The following is a 15,876-nucleotide window of genomic DNA, read 5'->3' on the forward strand; positions in this document are numbered from 1 at the left end:
AACTATGGTAATAAATATGAGAAAGGTGGTTATTTCTAGTGAGAGAAGGTGGTGATTGGCTGAAAAGAACCATAAAAAATTTTTCGGAGTGATGAAAATGTTTAGGATATTAGTTGCATGAGAGTACTATATACATCGGTCAAAGCTCATTGAACTACACGCTTCAAATCTGTGTACTTCAATATATACAAATTCTACCTCAATAACAAATAAATTTTTAAAAATCCATTAATGGTGAAAGGTGGCAATGAGCTAAGCCTAAAATAATGACATAGTCACTTCTAGTGACTCCATCTTAACATCAGAAGGAAAGTGTTGAAAGAAAATGTAGGTAAATATATTATAGAGAAGTCTGCAGAATCCTAATGTATTTCTGTGTTTCTCCCTTTTCTGAGGAAGTGAAAGATTGTTCGTTTTCCCAGAAAAAGGATATTCTTAAGTGCAAAAGTCTGCCAAGGGTTAAGAAGGACATTATCCCTTTAATTTCAAGCAGTTGAGCAACAACACCTAATCTTGCCAAGATTCTCTGGCAAATGTTTCTGGCCATGTGGGGACATAATTCTTCATTTGTGGAATTAATATTGACTTTTACAGCATATACCACTACACTGATTCATAGACCCTAAAGTCCAGGGGAGGTAGCCTGTCACTCCAGTCACAAAAATTTAGTTACAAACACACGTTAATGTAATCAGTGAAAGTGATATATTGGAGGCTTTAAAACAATGACTTCACAGAAGCAAACCTGAACGTACTATTTCATGTTGAGAAAACATGTCCTATGCACCATTTGTTAATATCTCCATAATTGCTTTTGTTTCTTTGACATCGTATAAGCTCACTGACAACAATTAGCAGAACGTACTAATAAAAGTTACCACCATTTCCACCATGGAGCCCCTTTTAGAAATATTAGAGCATTCCACATGCTGAGAGAAATCACTTGGCAAATCTTGTAGAAGCTATTTTTCTCTGCCAGACCTCTTTAAAAGTCTTATTTTTCTCGGATTTGATTTAGTAACTTTAGATCTCTGCATTATGTTGTGTTTTGCACGAAACTATTGACTTCAGCTAAGGAACCGTGAACAATAATTATTTTGCATGACTAAGCTCTGGTACACCATTGTCAGACAGGCACTTTACAGTACCACCAGTTTCAAATTTTAGAACAGAATTGTCAAACAAGCGAATGCCAACACCAAAGACTTCTATTTTCAAGCTACAGGCATGAGTTCTATAATATGCAATAACAGAGTGAATCTTTGAATTCTTGTGAAAGCTCCTGATTTGACAGTCCTAAAAATGAAAGCGTGTTTTCATCTAGAACAGATATAGCAGAAGGAGCAACAGTACAAATTTTGAAGCAAGGCTGAAGTATGGCATTAGTGCTAGGAAAGGGATGCTCTGCCACTGAGATTATTAAATGGTATTAAGAAGGGTTGTGTTTATAGTGCACAGAGAGCAACTTCCTCAAACTGAAAACATCTAACTTCGCTCATCTCAGTTGGATACCTTACAGCCATTTAATCAAACTCTTAGGGAGTCAACAGTTTATATCAACTAAAATTTTTATCTTAGAAGTAATATAAATCTAATACAAATGTTTCTCAAGCTTTACAAAGTCCAAGAATGGAACTCATTATCACAAACATTTCTAGACAGGGACATACATTTTATATAAATTAAATGTATTTTACCCTTCAGCGCAGCCAGCTAGAACGCATTAGGAACATAGAACAAAACAATCTCCGTTTACAAAGTTGGGCTTTTATCCCATTAAATTTTTATAGCACTTCAATTTTCTACCATTGTCTTTTCTTCTACCAATAATTTCATTCTTAAAACAATAATTTAGGACAAGTGTTATCTTCTTTGTATAGATTAGGAACCTGAAGACAGAGATTAAATACCCTTGAAAAGCCATGTGATAATTAGAAAACAAAGTGGGAGGAGGGGAAGCATGGCTTATACTGCTGTCTTTAAATATTTTGTATTTAAATATTAAATTTAATACTAAAATATTTTCAATACTTCTTTTTTTTATCAGCCCAGGAAAGTGTTCAGATGCTCCAAAATGAATTTATACTAATATAGTTATTATTGATGATTTATAAATGAGAACTCCAATTTATTACATTAAAAAAAAAGAGTTCTTTTCTAGGTAGAAAACCAAATGGGATATAACAAATCATTCAGAAAAAAGAAAATGCCTGAACCGGCTACATTACATTTGAAGAATTATCTCAGGTTCCCTTTAGTGGATGCCTTTGAAGTGAGCACAGAAATATTACCACAAGTTTGTAACTGGATTCTCCAATTTTAGCTTCTCTCACCACCAGTATAGCACTGCCTGTTTGGACTTCCTGAAGCACAGCACCAATCTAGGCATTCTTCTACTCAAACCTGGTAGTCGAATTTAAGAAACTTTATGATTTCGACCAATCTCAACTATAAGATACATAATATTTCAGTAAAAATAAACTACATGGGAAATGGAATTGAGTCTTCTTACCTGGTTTGGTCAACTGCTAAGGTATCAAAGTCAGGTCAAAATCTTGACTGTAATAGCAAGGTAAGCTTGACCTGCAGGCATTTAATACAGTAACAGTACTCAAAGGAGAACGTATATATAACTCAAGCTTCCCTCTTTGAAGATTATGAGGCTCTGTTAAAAATCATTAAGCAGGCCCTGGCTGGTTGGCTCAGCGGTAGAGCGTCGGCCTGGTATGCAGGGGACCCAGGTTCGATTCCCGGCCAGGGCACATAGGAGAAGCACCCATTTGCTTCTCCACCCCCCCCCTCCTCTCTGTCTCTCTCTTCCCCTCACACAGCGAGGCTCCATTGGAGCAAAGATGGCCCGGGTGCTGGGGATAGCTCCTTGGCCTCTGCCCCAGGCGCTAGAGTGGCTCTGGTCGCGGCAGAGCAAATCCCCGGAGGGGCAGAGCATCGCCCCCTGGTGGGCAGAGCATTGCCCCTGGTGGGCGTGCTGGGTGGATCCCGGTAGGGCGCATGCAGGAGTCTGTCTGACTGTCTCTCCCTGTTTCTAGCTTCAAAAAAATACAAAAAAAAAAAAAAATCATTAAGCAAGCATTTTGAAAATAAACAATACATTTTAGTATGCATATATAAACTTGTAAAATTTGTATTAGGGAAAATTTAGAATTTACAACTTCTGATTCTCTCAAAAGAAGCAGGCAACTACCAGAGAGAGTTTAAATAGCTCTACAGTAAATAAATGAGAGATCAAAACAGGAAGGCTCCTAGAGCAGAAAGCAGAGCCAGCGGGCCAGCAGAAGCAGTGAGGAAGGGCTGAGAATGAGACGAGGTGGCTGGGGAAGAAGAGAGATTTCAGAGGAAGAACAGATGTGGCTAAAGAGTATTTTTATCAGGATTTCAGGCACAGTGTGTAATGTAACCGTCCTCCTCTTTTCCCATATACTCCGAATTCCCTGAAAGTCTTAGAGAGTTAATTTTCCTTTGGAAACTTATGAGGAGTGCTGAGCTGGGCTCCTACCAACAGGATGAGGCCCCTTGAGCACAGGCATGTCTTGGTTCAGCAACTCATAAACAACAAACATCCAGTAAGCTCTGATCACAGTTCCAGTTTCTCCTTAGGAAGAACCTGGCAATAATTGGATTCAATAATTCAAGAACTGGGATTAACTTGATTCAGAATGGATTTTTCTCCTATGTGTTCTACTCTTTTTGTTCAGCAAAACCTATGCTGCACCTTGATTTAGCATCCTTATTATCAAGTCTCAGTCTTTATTTGGACACTTGCTCATAGCGCAATCTCTATATATCGAAGTCTACATATTTAAGTTCAGCGGGATGGTTTTTTTTACAATATGATCTTTAAGTGCTGACTAGTTGTGAATGACGATGCCCTCAAAGTCTGTAAGATCAAGAACTTTCCATTCTCTTACTCACAGGGGATAAGAAAGATATGGGTTGAGTTTAAACCCTCTGTTATGATTAAGAGAGTTGCTTCTTGCTTCACAAGGGATCTGAAAACAGCTTGCTCTACATTGATATTCATAGTAACAGGATGCTTTCAACACTATGAAGCTTCAACCCCCTATAATCTCTTTCAGAAATGCCTTAAAAGTGCCAAATTATTGTAATGACAAATGAGTATACAAATAATTGATACTTTAACTCTATAGGAATTCCAGGCCAGGCAAGGAAAGTAGAAGACAAGGGGAAAGTCCAAATGTATTGCTTAGAGAACCTAAGGTTGGTTACTTGACATGGCTACCACCTGTTTCATTGCTATACCTCACCTCTGTTGTCTTATCTAGATTAGCTTCTTTCTTACACCAGTCTATCTAAATTGCCTAACCTAGCTCCTATTTTCCCTTAGTTTGAAACCCAGTTAAAAGTGATTTCATTCTCTCCAAACTTTTGTAACTGATTATATTTACTATCTTTACAACATGTATACCTTATCTTGTAATTTTATTACTTTGGTTATATTTTAACACTCATACTAGACTATCTGTACTCATCTTTAAATATACAGTATATAAATATAGGGCCCTAACTTTGTTGAGAAACAATGTACACAAGGACTAGAAGGAGAAAGATGCAGATGGTTTTGATTGTTTTCTCTGGTTTAAAGGCTTCCATATGCCTTCCATTTTCTTCCTTATACTTCCCTTTGCTTCTGAAAACGTCCATCTATTAAATATTATTTTTAATGAAAAAATAAAATAATAAATACATTTGATCAGAAATTCAATATTTGGTTACCTCTTTTGCCAAAGATACTTTAGGCCTTTTTTCCCAATACTGTCAAGTGGTATCAATAAAACACTTACCGTCTACGGGTATTTGCTGGAAGGATAAATAAACTTAGTTCTCACATTCATATAATAAAAACAAACTCTGATAGTATCAGTTCAAGTGGTTTTCAAATTATATTTTTAATAGAATTGTTTTCAAGTAAAATCTAACACAGAACTTTAATATTTAAAATAATTTACAACAGGTGTAAGTTTCTCAGATGGTCTAAAATCTTTAGTGATTAGTGAGTGCAGATATGTGTTTCTTTGATTAGGAAATCCTTGAATTACCCCCATGGAACTGTGAGGTTCATCTAGTCCATGCCCATATCATCAGAAAGTAAATTGAGGCACAGAAAAATTATAATACCTGTCCAAAATCACTTAGCTAGTTACCAGAACCTACATTTTCTAAATCTATGATTCTGGCTATAATATTATATTGTCCTAATTTTTGTTTGTGATTATTTTAGAGCAGGGGTCCCCAAACTTTTTACATAGGGGGCCAGTTCACTGTCCCTCAGACCTTTGGAGGACCTCCACATACAGTGCTCCTCTCACTGACCACCAATGAAAGAGGTGCCCCTTCGGGAAGTGCAGCGGGGGTGGGTGGGGCTGGATAAATGGCCTCAGGGGGCCACATGCTGTCTGCAGGCCATAGTTTGGAGATGCCTGTTTTAGAGCATTACATTTCTCTAACCTAATTCCTGATGGTGATGTATACCCAATTTGAATCCTAGAGTCCCTACACTCTGTTAACACCCTAGTCTTTAATGTCTTTTATTCCAGACCTCAGGGAAGATTTCCTTGCCAGAAATCTCTGTTGCCCAATGACTATTTCCTTACTTACAAAGGCTATTCCTCAATGCCTGGCTTGTAATCTGACTATGTACCCATTGCAATACCACTCCTCCTCTGACAGTGAATATTTGGTTGAACTTGAAGGTAATTACATCATTCTGTCTCTTCCCTTTTGGCTTAATCTTGCAATTAAAAGCACTTCTGCCTCCATGTGTCTATCTCTAAATTTACCACCCCCAGCTTGAGCAACAGATGTAAAGTTTCTCCTTATTCTGTTTGCTTTTTCTTCCTCAACTGATAAGGAACATGTGACACACTACCCGGGTTATGCTCGGATTTTTGGCAAATTTTGACACACCAAGCTCAAAAGATTGCTCATCACTGCTCTACACCCTGACTCTTATTTTCTGTTTGCCTTTACTTAGACTTACCTGGACACTAATGCAGCCCAGCAACTTATGTGGACTGTCTTACCCCAGGGGTTCAGAAACAGCCCACACCTGTTTGAGTAGGCACTAGCTCAGGATGTAGCAGCATGCAATCTTGAAACTAGTACTCATAGGTTCACCATCACAGGTGTAGAGGAATGGTAAAGAAGGCATTCTTGAGGTCTAGGACCTTGATGTTTGAGGAATATGTGACAGTAATGTATAGAGATTAGGGATTCCTGGATGGAGGGGAACTACAGCCTCATTAATTAGGCATAAGTCTTGTACAAGGCAATAAGCCCCTGAAGGTTTTTGAAAAGGAAGGATGAGGGTACTGCAGGGAGAATCCATGGGGATAAGTAAGCCTTGATTTAAGAGGCTGGTAATGATGGGTTTAAGGCCTTAGAAACGGACACAGTTACACATTAAACAAAGACTTCACATACAAATTATAAATTAAAAAATTTAAATGAGCGTGCTTTACTTGTTTCAATTAAAATTATACTAGAGATATTTTCTGACAAAGACAAAACAGATTATTCACACAGCTCAATAGATAACTCTGCCTTTTTAAGTTTCTCTAGATGGCAGGGATTTGTCAGCATAGAGGGGAGGAAGCAGAAGAAACAAACAGCGTGAACAGCTGGATGGAAAGAAGGAGGGTCAGATTTTGCAGGAGGAGGAGGAGATTGAGGTGCTGGTGGTGGTGCCACATGGTCAGAGGAGTTGAAAAGATCAGAGCTTAGAGGACAGTTGGAGGAGGATAGGGGAAAAGGGGTTTTTTTAAAAGTATTTGGTAGGTTTTTTTAAAAGTATTTGGTAGGTTGAGCAAGAGGAACAGAGGGCAAGTAGAGATTGGAGAAAGAAGAAAGCCTGTACCTAGGGAATTTCTGAGGCTTTCCCTGTCCAGTGGCAAAAATTATTGAGATCTTTGAGTGTACTGTAATCAAAAGTAGTTTATATTGGGGCCACGCGGTAGGTCCCCATGATAGGTAAAGAAAGTACATGGGAGTTAGGAAGGAAGGAGGAGCGTCCCAAAGGAGTAGTCTCTGAGGCCTGAGATTGGGAGGAGCCCATGTTAGGCTGAGAATAAAGAAAGAGAAGAGCATCCTCAAACTCTTTCTTTTTTTTTTTTTTTTAAATTTTAATAATTTTATTTTTTTAATGGGGTGACATCAATAAATCAGGATACATATATTCAAAGATAACAAGTCCAGGTTATCTTGTCGTTCAATTATGTTGCATACCCATCACCCAAAGTCAGATTGTCCTCTGTCACCTTCTATCTAGTTTTCTTTGTGCCCCTCCCCCTCCCCCTTACCCTCTCCCATTCCCCCCCCCCCGTAACCACCACACTCTTATCAATGTCTCTTAGATTCACTTTTATGTCCCACCTACATATGGAATAATGCAGTTCCTGGTTTTTTCTGATTTACTTATTTCGCTTCATATCATGTTATCAAGATCCCACCATTTTGCTGTAAATGTTCCGATGTCATCATTTCTTATGGCTGAGTAGTATTCCATAGTGTATATGTGCCACATCTTCTTTATCCAGTCACCTATTGACGGGATTTTTGGTTGTTTCCATGTCCTGGCCACTGTGAACAATGCTGCAATGAACATGGGGCTGCATGTGTCTTTACGTATCAATGTTTTTGAGTTTTGGGGGTATATACCCAGTAGAGGGATTGCTGGGTCATAAGGTAGTTCCATTTTCAGTTTTTTGAGGAACCACCATACTTTCTTCCATAATGGTTGTACTACTTTACATTCCCACCAACAGTGGATGAGGGTTCCTTTTTCTCCACAGCCTCTCCAACATTTGCTATTACCTGTCTTGCTAATAATGGCTAATCGAACAGGTGTGAGGTGGTATCTCATTGCCGTTTTGATTTGCATTTCTCTAATAGCTAAAGAAGATGAGCATCTTTTCATATATCTGTTAGTCATTTGTATTTCTTCCTGGGAGAAGTGTCTGTTCATATCTTCTTCCCATTTTTTTATTGGATTGGTTGTTTGTTTGTTGTTGAGTTTTATGAGTTCTTTGTATATTTTGGATATTAGGCCCTTATCTGAGCTGTTGTTTGAAAATATCATTTCCCATTTAGTTGGCTTTCTGTTTATTTTGTTATCAGTTTCTCTTGCTGAGCAAAAACTTCATAGTCTGATATAATCCCATTCATTAATTTTTGCCCTCACTTCTCTTGCCTGTGGAGTCAAATTCATAAAATGCTCTTTAAAACCCAGGTCCATGAGTTGAGTACCTATGTCTTCTTCTATGTACTTAATTGTTTCAGGTCTTATGTTTAGATCTTTGATCCATTTTGAGTTAATTTTTGTACATGGGGAGAGACTGTAGTCCAGTTTCATTCTTTTGCATGTGGCTTTCCAGTTTTCCCAGCACCATTTATTGAAGAGGCTTTCTTTTCTCCATTGTGTGTTGTTGGCCCCTTTATCAAAAATTATTTGACTATATATATGTGGTTTTATTTCTGGACTTTCTATTCTGTTCCATTGGTCTGAGTGTCTATTCTTCTGCCAATACCATGCTGTTTTGATTGTCGTGGCCCTATAATATAGTTTGAAGTCAGGTATTGTAATGCGCCCAGTTTCATTCTTTTTCTTTAGGATTGCTTTGGCTATTCGGGGTTTTTTATAGTTCCGTATAAATCTGATGATTTTTGCTCTATTTCTTTAAAAAACGTCATTGGAAGTTTGATGGGAATTGCATTAAATTTGTATATTGCTTTGGGTAATATGGCCATCTTGATTATATTTATTCTTCCTAGCCAAGAACAAGGTATATTCTTCCATCTCATTATATCTTTTTCTATTTCCCTTAACAATGGTTTATGGTTTTCATTATATAAGTCCTTTACATTCTTTGTTATGTTTATTCCTAAGTATTTTATTTATTTTTGTTGCAATCGTGAAGGGGATTATTCTTTTGAGTTTGTTCTCAATTGTTTCATTGTTGGCATATAGAAAGGCTATTGACTTCTGTATGTTAATTTTGTATCCTACGACCTTACTGTATTGGCTTATTGTTTCTAGTAGTCTTTTTGTGGATTCTTTGGGGTTTTCGATGTATAGGATCATATCATCTGCAAAAAGTGATACCTTTACTTCTTCTTTTCCGATATGGATGCCTTTTATTTATTTGTCTTGTCTGATTGCTCTGGCTAGAACCTCTAGTACCACATTAAATAAGAGTGGAGAGAGTGGACAACCCTGTCTTGTTCCTGATTTAAGGGGAAAAGCCTTCAGTTTTGTGCCATTTAATATGATGTTAGCTGATGGTTTATCATATATGGCCTTTATCATGTTGAGATATTTTCCTTCTATACACATTTTGTTGAGAGTCTTAAACATAAAATTGTGTTGTATTTTATCGAAAGCCTTTTCTGCGTCTATTGATAAGATCATGTGGTTTTTGTTTTTTGTTTTGTTGATATGGTGTATTACGTTAACCGTTTTACGTATGTTGAACCATCCTTGAGATTCTGGGATGAATCCCACTTGATCATGATGTATTTTTTTTTTAATATGTTTTGTATTCGATTTGCTAGTATTTTGTTTAGTATTTTAGCATCTGTATTCATTAGAGATATTGGTCTGTAGTTTTCTTTTTTTGTGCCATCCTTGCCTGGTTTTGGTAGGAGGGTTATGTTGGCCTCATAAAATGTGTTTGGAAGTATTGCTTCTTCTTCAATTTTTTGGAAGACTTTGAGTAGAATAGGAACCAAGGCTTCTTTGAATGTTTGATAAAATTCGCTGGTATAGCCGTCAGGGCCTGGACTTTTATTTTTGGGGAGGTTTTTAATGGTTTTTTCTATTTCTTCTCTACTGATAGGTCTGTTTAGGCTTTCTGCTTCTTCTTGACTCAGTCTAGGAAGGTTGTATTGTTCTAGGAATTTATCCATTTCTTCTAGGTTGTTGAATTTAGTGGCATAAAGTTTTTCATAGTATTCTACAATAATTCTTTGTATATCTACGGTGTCCGTGGTGATTTCTCCTCTTTCATTTTCGATTTTGTTTATATGAGTTCTTTCTCTTTTTTCCTTGGTAAGTCTTGCCAAGGGTTTGTCAATTTTGTTGATCTTTTCAAAGAACCAGCTCCTTGTTCTATTAATTTTTTCTATAGTTTTTCTGTTCTCTAATTCATTTATTTCTGCTCTGATTTTTATTATCTCCTTTCTTCGGCTGGTTTTGGGTTGTCTTTGTTCTTCTTTTCCTAGTTCCTTAGGGTGGGAAGTTAAGTGGTTCACCTGGGCTCTCTCTTGTTTGTTCATATATGCCTGAAGTGATATGAACTTCCCTCTTATCACTGCTTTTGCTGCATCCCATAGATTCTGATATGTCGTATTGTCATTTTCATTAGTCTGTATATATCTTTTGATCTCTGCACTTATTTCTTCTTTGACCCATTCATTTTTTAAAAGTGTGTTGTTTAGTTTCCACATTTTTGTGGGATTTTTTCCCTCTTTTTTGCAGTTGAATTCTAGTTTCAAGGCTTTCTGATCAGAAAATATGCTTGGTACAACTTCAATTTTTCTGAATTTGCTGATGTTGTTTTTGTGGCCCAACATATGTTCAATTCTTGAGAATGATCCATGTACAATGGAGAAAAATGTATACTCAGTCACTTTGGGATGAAATGTCCTGTAGATGTCTATCATATCCAGGTGCTCTAGTGTTTTGTTTAAGGCCACTATGTCTTTGTTGATTCTCTGTTTGGATGACCGACCTAGAGCCGTCAGCGGTGTATTGAGGTCTCCAAGTATGATTGAATTTTTGTCAGTTTTTGTTTTAAGATCAATAAGTAGCGGTCTTATATATTTTGGTGCTCCTTGGTTTGGTGCATATATATTAAGAATTGTTATGTCTGTTTGATTCAGTGTCCCCTTAGCCATTATGAAATGGCCATTTTTGTCTCTGAGTACTTTTCCTGTCTTGTAGTCAGCATTGTCAGATATGAGTATTGCTACACCTGCTTTTTTTTGGATGTTATTTGCTTGGAGTATTGTTTTCCAGCCTTTCACTTTGAATTTGTTATTATCCTTGTTACTTAGATGAGTTTCCTGTAGGCAGCATACAGTTGGATTTTCTTTTTTAATCCATTCTGCTTCTCTGTGCCTTTTTATTGGTGAGTTTAATCCGTTTACATTTAGTGTAATAATTGATACTTGTGAGTTCCCTATTGCCATTTTATATCTTGCTTTTTGTTAGTTTTGTGCCTTGTTTGATCCTTCTCTTTCGTTTTTCTATCTTTTGTTTTTATTTGGTTGTATTCCATACATCTTTCCTCTGTTGCTATCTTTTTTATCTCATGTGCTTCTGTGGTGGTTTTTTCATTGGTGGTTACCTTTGAGTAATGAAAAGGGTCCCTACCCTGTTCATTGTAGCGAACTATTTTGTGAGTACTTTTGCACTCCATGGTCCTTTGCTACTGTTAATCTCCATCTTCTCCCCCTCTTTCTTTTTGTTGTTGTCACAGTTTAAATTTGGTTTTACTGTGTTCTTCTTGGAGCTTTTACTTGTTGCTCTGTTTTTTTTTTTGTTCATTGTATCTGATTGGAGAACCCCCTTTAATAATTCCTGGAGTGGGGGTTTTCTGATGATAAATTCCCTCATCTTTTCTGTATCTGTGAATGTTTTTATTTCTCCTTCATATTTGAAGGATAGCTTTGATGGATATAGTATTCGTGGATGAAAGTTCCTCTCTTTCAGGACTTTAAATATTGGGGTCCACTCTCTTCTAGCTTGTAGAGTTTCTGCTGAGAAATCTGATGATAATCTAATGGGCCTTCCTTTATATGTTGTATTCTTCTTTTCCCTGGCTGCCTTGAGAATTTTTTCTTTGCTGTTGGTTTGTGTCAATTTCATTATGATATGCCTTGGAGTAGGTTTGTTGGGGTTAAGAAAATTCAGAGTTCTGTTTGCTTCTTGAACTTGAGGCTTTAGTTCTTCCACAGGCTTGGGAAGTTCTCATCTATTATTTGTTTGAGTATGTTCTCCATTCCATTTTCTCTCTCTTCTCCCTCTGATATACCTATTATTCTTATGTTATTCTTTTTGATGCAGTCAGATAATTCTTGTAGGGCTACCTCATTTTTTTTAATTTTTGAGTCTCTTTCTTCTTCTCTCTGTTGTGCCTCAAGTTGCTTGTCTTCTATTTCACTAATCCTCTCTTCTATCTGACCTGTTCTATTAGCTAAGCTTGTTACTTCGTTTTTCAGCTCGTGAATTGAGTTTTTCATCTCTGTTTGATTTGTTTTTATAGTTTCAATTTCCTTGGACATATATTCTTTGTGTTCACTGAGTTGTTTTCTGAGCTCCCTAAATTGCCTTTCTGTGTTTTCTTGTATATCTCGGAGGATTTTTAGGATTTCTATCTTGAATTCTCTGTCATTTAGCTCCAAGGTTTCCAATATATTAAATTTTTTCTCCATAGATTTTTCCTCATCTAGCTGTGTTACCTCTCTTTCTTTTGTATCCATGATATTCGATTTTCTCTTTCTTAATGGCATCTGAGGGTGGTTTTGTTGATAGTATTAATGAGATTTAATAAAGAATAAAAAGTTAAAAAAATAAAAAAATAAAAAATCGAAAAGAGTTTTTTTTTAAAAAAAATTAATAATGAAATGAAAAATAAAATAAAATAAAACTTTTAAAAAAAGGAAATTATTCCCCCCCTCCTTTTTTCCTCTCCTCTCCTCTCCCCTCTTTCTTGAGAAAATCTTGTGGTGAACTGTGAATTATAACAAACAATGCCTGTGATGGAGGGCCTGAATTGAGGAAAAGTAATAAAGGGGCAAAAAAAGGGAAAAAAAAGAAAAAGAAAAAAAAAGGGGGGGGTATGGACCCACAAAAAGCAAATAAGGAAATAATTTGGTTCAAGAATAAAATGATTTGCTTTTAGGTGTTGGTTGTCTAAGAGTTATGATGAGAGGAATAAGAGGAAAACAGAAAAATGGGGGGACAACTTAAAAAATTACTATTGTATTTAGTGGAACAAGAACTATATAAAATGGAGAGCCAGGGATGGGAGCACTGCTAGTGAGTTAAAAAGGTGAAGAAAAAACCCCCCAAAATGCCACAAACATAAGTTTGAGTCCCAGATAAGATAATTTGTTTGTAATTGAGGTTTGAATGAGAGGAGATGTAAAGGAGAAAGGAAGAAACTAATATAGAGTGAGAAAAGAAAGAGAGAGAGAGAAAAAAAGAGGGAACCACTAAAAGAAGAAAAAAGAAAGGAGAGAGAGAGAGAGTTAAGGGTTTTGGAGTGCAACCCTCATAGAGAGAAAGGAAGAGGAGAGAAAAGATAATGGGAGATGTAACACTTATGGGTAGTGTAGTTCAAGGAGAGGAGAGAGTAAGACCGGCAGAGAGTTAATTGGCCAAATTGGAGGAGGAAAAAAAGTATCAAGAATGAAGATAAGAGAAACAGACGAACAAATATAATAAAATGGGATAGGTTATAAAGTCTGCAGATTATTCTTGATTTTGAGAGGTTATCTTCTTGCTTTTTCTTTTCTCTCCCTCTTCCTGGTCGGTGACTCTGTACCCGGGTTCTGCCCCTTTGGCACGCTCAGGTAGAGGTTTGCAGTTGATAAGTATCTATGGCAATGTCATGTATTGTGCTTTAGTCTCGTTGGCAGTCGAGGCTCATTAGCATTTATAGGCTCCGACAGTGAGAGAGTCTGTGTTCCTGGAGCCTTTCTCCTAGTCTTTCCTTCCTCAATTAGTAGCCTGATAATCCAGCTATGGGGTTGCTGCTGCCTCTACCTGGATAGTAAGAGGCTCAAAGAACTGGCAACTCCCTACTCTATTTCCACTCAGCACAGGGCTCTGGGTAAGGCTCAGTCAGTCAGAGCTGCTAGCATAATCAGGCAGGCTTTCTGCCCACTCAAAGACCTCTGGCTCTGCCACTCTGTCCGGTAACACAGGTGGGCGCCCACTTCTGGCGTGCTTGGAGGAAACTCTCGCTCAGTATCTGCGTGCGCAGACCAGGATATCCGGCCAGCAGTCTCACGCTCTGAGTGAAACCCCCAACCGCATGGAAAAGTTGCAGCGTTGGAATTGGCTTTTGCTCCGTCCCCGTGCGCGGCTTTTGCAAGGCGCTGGGGCGGCCCGAGATTCTGCTTTGGCCCACACAAAGGCCCCTGACTCTGCCCCTCTGTGCGATAACACAGGCGCGCACTGCCAAGGCACTCGGAGGAATCTCTCATTCACTATCTGCGCGCGCAAACCAGTATATGAGGCCGGCCGCGTTTCCCTCTGAGTGAAACCCCCACCAGCACGGAAAATTTGCACCGTTGGAATTAGTTCTCGCTCCCTCCCGTGCGCGGCTTTCCCAGGGCACTGGGGCTGCCCAGAGATTCTGCTTTCGGCCCACAGAAAGGCCCCTGACTCTGTCTCTCTGTGGGGTAACACGGGCACCCACTTCCGGGACTTAGGAAGAAATCTCTCGCCCAGTAGCTGCGCGCACCGACCAGGAGATCGGGTAAAATGGCTGCCCTGCTTGTCTTTCTTTGTTTGGGTTTGGCGCTAGTGTTAGCTTGTATTGCCCGGGTTGCCACAGGATCAGTTTTCCCTCGGTTTGGATCTCTGTGCCACAGCCTGGTTCAGCCGTTTGTGCCGCGGCCTGGATCTATTCACCCCCTTTGCCCGCCTCAGTTTCTATATTCACAGTTACCAGAGAAAGCCGCCCTGTTTAGGTTAGTGAGGAAGGCGGAGCATTTCTTACTCCCTAATTCCTTCGGGATTTCGTTATATATTTAGCCAATTTTTCACTCGACCATACCTTCGGGTGTATTGCGAAGCATCTGGAGGCTCCAAGTATAGGTTTTTCTGTTTCTGGTTGAAGATCTTGTTGAGTTTTGGGGGAGATTTATCGGTATTGCTTCTTACCCCACCATTACTCTGACGTCATCCAAACTCTTTCAATTATTGTGAGTAGAGTGTGTGAGATGCAAGGAAACCAATCGTCACCAGAGACCTCAGTTCCAGAGAAGAAGAAAGCAACCTGGCTAGTCACCTAGACTTTTGAGGAAGTCCATAGAAACAGGCTGCTCAGAGTAGAAGCCTCTCAAACTGTGAACCTTGGAGAGCAGAGTGAGGGTGAGGGAAGGAGAGGAGCCTACCGAAGATTGGGAAAGCTTCAAAAACTCTCCTACCTCTGGTCTGGCAGGGGTTCAGGACAGGGTCAGATCACCAGCCAATCAACCTACAATTACACGTCCTAACAGAATCAGGGAGTAAGCCCAGGACGAGCTGCCACTACCCACTGCTTCCCTGGTTGTAAGTTTGGATGGCAAAGAGGGATCATCCAGGCAGTTAGTACCCTGTCCTGGGTTTCAGCACCAAATGATAGAATCAATCGGAGTCCAAAACACCAGTGTAACAGGCTTTACTGAAAGGAAACCTGCCGAGCTGTCTTGTAAGGGAGAGCAGCATCGGTAACAGACTCAGACCATGTTTTAGGGATTAGATTTAAGGTAGCAGGAAGGGTAGCAGGACATTTGCTGATTGTTGCTATCGCTGGGAGCAGGGGTGCTTTTTACCAATTATGGATGTTGGTTCATTTTCAATTGTCAGCACTTTCAACCGTCCATGACTTTATTGGACATTCCTTTGTAGTTGGTCACCTGCCACAAGCCCTGAAACAAAACTTGTGCCAGCAGGGTTAAAGAAATAAAACCTAAGAACAATGTGACCAAAAGAATAGTTAGAAATATAGGGCAGTGGTTGGCAAACCACGGCTGGCGAGCCACATGTGGCTCTTTGGCCCCTTGAGTGTGGCTCTTCTACAAAATACCACATATGGGCGTGCAGGTACATGCGGGAATATCAGTAGG

The sequence above is a fragment of the Saccopteryx leptura genome, chromosome 1, assembly GCF_036850995.1.
Source record: "Saccopteryx leptura isolate mSacLep1 chromosome 1, mSacLep1_pri_phased_curated, whole genome shotgun sequence".
Classification (NCBI taxonomy): Eukaryota; Metazoa; Chordata; class Mammalia; order Chiroptera; family Emballonuridae; genus Saccopteryx; species Saccopteryx leptura.